We start from the raw sequence: 5,397 nt of genomic DNA on the forward strand, positions 1-5,397 counted from the left end.
ACTTTTGTACCTTTTTTTCTGAGAGTGTGGATTTGGAATATTGAACATTGCATATGCATTGCATCTGATTTCAAAACACATTTTTACAGTTCATCAAGAAATATTGTCTCATGCAAAATTGCACAATAAGTCAAGCTTTAACAGAATGTTTATGTTGTTTTTCCAGAACCGCCAGAACAAGAAAATGTCCTCGTAGTTCCTCACACGTGTTCTCAGATGGTCAATACTGGAAGTAAAGAACTTGTCCACAGTCTCAGATCTTGTTTTATGCTTTTTTCTTCTTTCTCACTGCATTTATTCACACAAAAATCTGAAATCTGTTCTTTTCTGGTTTGTTCTTCAGCAGGTGAATCCAAACAGTGACACCTGACATGAGTTTCCTGCAGATTTAACTGGTTGGAGCATCTCATAATCTGATCTGACATCGGTGAACTGCTTCTGGAGAGATGTAAGCATGCCTGTGGAAACGTTGTGTCATTAGTATCATTCACAAATTATGTAATTTATCAATTGCATATATTTAATGTTTGCACACATTTAATGATCCCATTAAGGGAGCTGGTACTTGTCAAGTAAAATGTATTTGTATAGCGCTTTTCACAATACACATTGTTGCAAAGCAGCTTTACAGAAAATCGTGATGTTCCTGTTTAGAATGTCTTAATATCTTCACGCCTTATAGTTGCATTTAGCTTTTTCATTTAGCAAAAGCAATCAAGCAGATGAGATTTGCTATATTGTGGCTGTGACGAGAGGTGCGGACGACTGCCGCACACAAAACACAAAATAAAGTCCAGGCCTGGTCGTCACTCCTCCTTTTATCCTTCCGGAGCTCCTCCGTGGGACTCGAGACCGGTGAGTGGCGTAGGTGTCGCGCATCAGCATTTACTCCACCGGCCTCGCTCCGTTCCCACGGCTCTCTGCCCCACCCCTCTCGTCACATACCCCCATCGCCCCTCGCAGGCCGGGGGGTACTCACGAGATTGCGCTCTACTCCCCCCCTCCCCCCTCCCCCCTCTTCAATGATCTATGCTAAGCTACAGCTAAAAGTGCTACCGCCAGACCCGGAGATCGGCTGAATGGATTCGAAAACGGTAAAACTCAACTGTTTACTAGGGGAGTTGGAAAATGAGCCTATTTTCAAAAATAGTGGAGTGTTCCTTTAAGACAGTACATTGGACTCAGCTTTTTTAGTGTGGTATAAGTCAGCATCACTTTGTCTGAAAATGTTGCCTAGACAGGCAGCTCACTGGGTTTTCAGCAGAGCTGATGTGCGTTCATTTCTCAACCTTGAGAGAGCCGTGAGCATCTGTTTGTGGACTGAGCTTCTTCCTGGATAGGGCTGGCGAGCCATACTGAAGAACATGAGCGGGAGACGTCCGACACACTGAAGGTCTGGAGTGAAGCAGTGACGACACAGATGCTCTCCTTCTTGTGGGGCAATTATGATCAGCACAGCTAAATAAACCTGTGTTCTCTGTAAAGGAATCTATAAAGAAAGGACGGCGAGAGAGATTTTTAGAGATATTATTCAGGCCTTTCCTTTATTATACAGACACTATTAATTTTCCTATATTAGTAAGGAGGAGTTTTTGCTACTGTAACATTTTCCTTGGAAAACGCTGGGTGACATGGAGCCCCGCCCAGACGAGGATGATGAGTGGCTGCCCGCGGTTGATGTGCTGCTGCCAGAGCCAATCGAATCTGGCCGTGGCAAAGCCACGCCCCTTTGAAGGCTGGACACCAAGGGATTGGTTGTTTTCAGTATTCCTACAACTTCTGTCAGAAGTAATGGAAAATTCAGGTAATGACTGAAAAGGGCTTTAGTTTATTAAATAAAACTAAAGCATCTACAAATTAGGCTTTTTTTTAGGGGCGTAGCAACTATTATACTGTATGTCCTCACATTTAGAAGATCATTAGTCTGCATTTGAGAAAGATTGATTTTTATGAAAGCTTGTTTCCGACAAAATCTTAGAATTCTGAGTTTATATCTCACAATTTTGACTTTTTTTTTGGAATTGCAAGATGGAAACTTGGAACTGTGAGAAAGTCAGTCAGAATTCCGAGAATTTTTTTCTTTTTTTCTTTATATTCCACAATTCTAAATTTTTTCTATTGTATATATCACAATTCTGAGTTTATATCTCGCAATTCTGCTATTTGCCCACAGAACTGTGAGAAAAGAAGTCAGAATTATGAGATAAAAAGTCCTAATTACATGTTTTATTTTCGCTTCTGTGGCAGAGACAGGCTTCCGTAGATTTTGTTTGGCTGCAGCGCGAGTTAAATGAAATTGTGAAGCATTGCTGTGTTAAAACGAGAGCTTTAAAGAAATTGTTCACCCAAAATGAAACAATTCTGTAATCATTCTCATGAAGAATGTTGGTAACCAAACAGTTTTGGGTCCCATTGACTTTTTCATAGACATACAGTAGTATTTTTCATCTGTAAGTCAATGGGACCCAAAACTGTTTGGTTACCAACATTCTTCAAAATATCAAATTTTTTGTTCCACAGAAGAAAGTCATACAGGTTTGGAACGACATGAGGGTCAGTAAATGACAGAATTTTTATTTTTTGGTGAGTTATCTCTTTAAAATCAAGCAGAAGCTTCTGTCAGCCTGGGATTGGGTTGAACAAATGCACAAGTGTTAAGCAGTAATCATATTCTAGCTAGCGTTCGCTAACCAACATCTGCCTTTCAGCGATTTAGTTGCAGATTAGTTAGCGTGAACATCTCAGAGTAATTAATATTCATGACCCAAGCCACACCTGGTAAAGTTTGCGTGCCAAGACTCTGACAGAAAATAAACTTGGTTACCAACATTCTTCAAAATATCTAATTTTTTGTTCCACAGAAGAAAGTCATACAGGTTTGGAACGACATTAGGGTCAGTAAATGACAGAATTTTTATTTTTTGGTGAGTTATCTCTTTAAAATCAAGCAGAAGCTTCTGTCAGCCTGGGATTGGGTTGAACAAATGCACAAGTGTTAAGCAGTAATCATATTCTAGCTAGCGTTCGCTAACCAACATCTGCCTTTCAGCGATTTAGTTGCAGATTAGTTAGCGTGAACATCTCAGAGTAATTAATATTCATGACCCAAGCCACACCTGGTAAAGTTTGCGTGCCAAGACTCTGACAGAAAATAAACTACCTGATGAAAAAAGACAACAGAATAGAAGTCATCTTTGATAAAAGTATGCATTAATTTTGTATTTTTAATTCGTAGTTGTTGCAATAGTGTTTTTATCCTAACTGTGAAATTTTCATAATAAATACACTAGAATAACTGGCATTTCAGGATATTTTTCAAACCGTTCTTACACCCTTGAGTTTATTACTATGAGATCAGAGTTATATGCATGCAAATTGTCAGCCTGTGATTGGCTGATAAATACCTCTTCCTGTGACATCACCGTTCACAGCGTGATTGCTAACGGCCGTGTTTCTGGGTTGAATGCTGGCAAAAGGTTTCCAACCCATTCCCATGAACAACCTCTCCTGTCTCCTCAGCTCTGAAACACAAAAATCAAGTCCAGTAGATCTACAAACACATACAAGCACAAACAATGTGTACAGTAACCTCTAACCATTTGTGACCCTGGAGCACAAAAGCAGTCTTAAGTCGCTGGGGTATATTTGTAGCAATAGCCAAAAATACATTGTATGGGTCAAAATTTTGTATTTTTCTTTTATGCCAAAAATCATTAGGATATTAAGTAAAGATCATGTTCCATGAAGATATTTTGTAAATTGATTTTCTCAATGTTTTGATTTTTTTGCACCCTCAGATTCCAGATTTTCAAATAGTTGTATCTCGGCCAAATATTGTATTGTGATATGCTCTGACCTCTGCTCTTCAGTGCTTGTTCCCACAGTATGTGCTCCAGGTCTCTGGTCCAGACCTCTTTGACGTCCCGTGTCTCTGCCTGTAGGATGTAAGTGTCCTGAGAGCGTCTCCTCCTGAACCAGATCTCGAAACTGCGGCCGCTCACCCCGCACGAGTGGGTCATTCCAATCTCACAGGTCTACAGACAAACGTTAAGCAAACTTTAAATGAAATAAAAAGTGTGCAAATTAAACTGTATTTGAAAACAGAAAATGAGTATTGGCTATTTGCAAGGTTTTTTGTAAATTTTGACTCTGAATGAATGGGTTTGAATCCTAGGGAAAACACATGAAAATAAAATATATATTTAGGGTCAGTTATTATTAACATTTTCTCTTACTTTCCTTCTTTTTAAATGTTTTTGAAAAAAGTCTTCTGCTCACCAAGACTGCATTTATTTGACTATAAAATTATGAAATATTATTACAATTTAAGATAACTTTTTTTCTATTTGAATATATTGTAAACTGTAATTTCTGTGATCAAAGCTGTATTTTCAGCATCATTACTCCAGTCTTCAGTGTCACATGATCTTCAGAAATCATTCTAATATGCTGATTTTGCTGATATCAATGTTGAAAACAGTTGTGCTGCCGAATATTATGTTGATACATTTTATTTTTCATGATTCTATGATGAATAGAAACATTAATATTCTCACACATACCTTGATGGACATTTTGTAAACATATACATCATCTCCACGGTTGTTTTTTTTGGTCTTGGTGAAGAGGATGACATCTTGGAAGAGAAACACTCGCCGAAGGGAACGTTTCTTACGGAAAATTACCCAGAATTCATCCTGCCGAATCAGTTGGCCCTGCTCGTTCAGGTTTAGCTGAAGAGACAACACAACAAGAAAAAAAATGCATGATTACAACTTACAGTATATACTACAGAAAAATTGGAAAACCAGTTTCAGATGTGAGAAAAAGACCAAAATTCTTGTTCCAAAGAAAAAAAAAAAAAGTGAATTGCTTTTTTTTTTTTACAGATTGTTCAAAATCCAACTTGAAACATCACGACTAACATCGCAGTTGCGGATGGCGTCCATGGTGAGCAGGTCGTTCCCGTGCCGCAGCTGGAATCGCACCACCTCTACAGCCGCCTGGATCTCCTCTCGTTCTCCGCTCTGATCCGGCACACATTCATCCAGGATCTCCTGCAGCAGCAGACTGTATTTACTGATCCTCTGGACCGGCTTCAGCAGGTACGAGGAGAGATCCATGCTGTCACCCAACTCCATCTGCTTACGCTGGAACAAAAGAGGATTCATTTCATTCCCGTTCACGTTAATTAAACTCAGAAGAAATAGCAAGAGATGCAGAAATAATTGTAGAATTTGTATATTTATGTATATTTTCAAACATTGTTATTTTATGTATTTATATTAATAATGATAATTAACAATATACACATGTAAAATAAATAATTCTGTAAAACATAAAAGTATTACATACGGTTTAATATTTTTATATTGTTTAAATTTATATATTTTTTTA

At 38.3% G+C, this 5,397-nt stretch overlaps 1 pseudogene; it reads right to left on the reverse strand.

Annotated features, from left to right (window-relative positions):
• Positions 1–1,276: 1,276 nt before the first annotated feature.
• LOC107737052 (uncharacterized) overlaps positions 1,277–5,397 on the reverse strand; it is an 18,873-nt pseudogene continuing 14,752 nt past the window's right edge.

Source organism: Sinocyclocheilus rhinocerous, unplaced genomic scaffold (genome assembly GCF_001515625.1).
Source record: "Sinocyclocheilus rhinocerous isolate Xijiao unplaced genomic scaffold, SAMN03320098_v1.1 scaffold464, whole genome shotgun sequence".
Lineage (NCBI taxonomy): Eukaryota > Metazoa > Chordata > Actinopteri > Cypriniformes > Cyprinidae > Sinocyclocheilus > Sinocyclocheilus rhinocerous.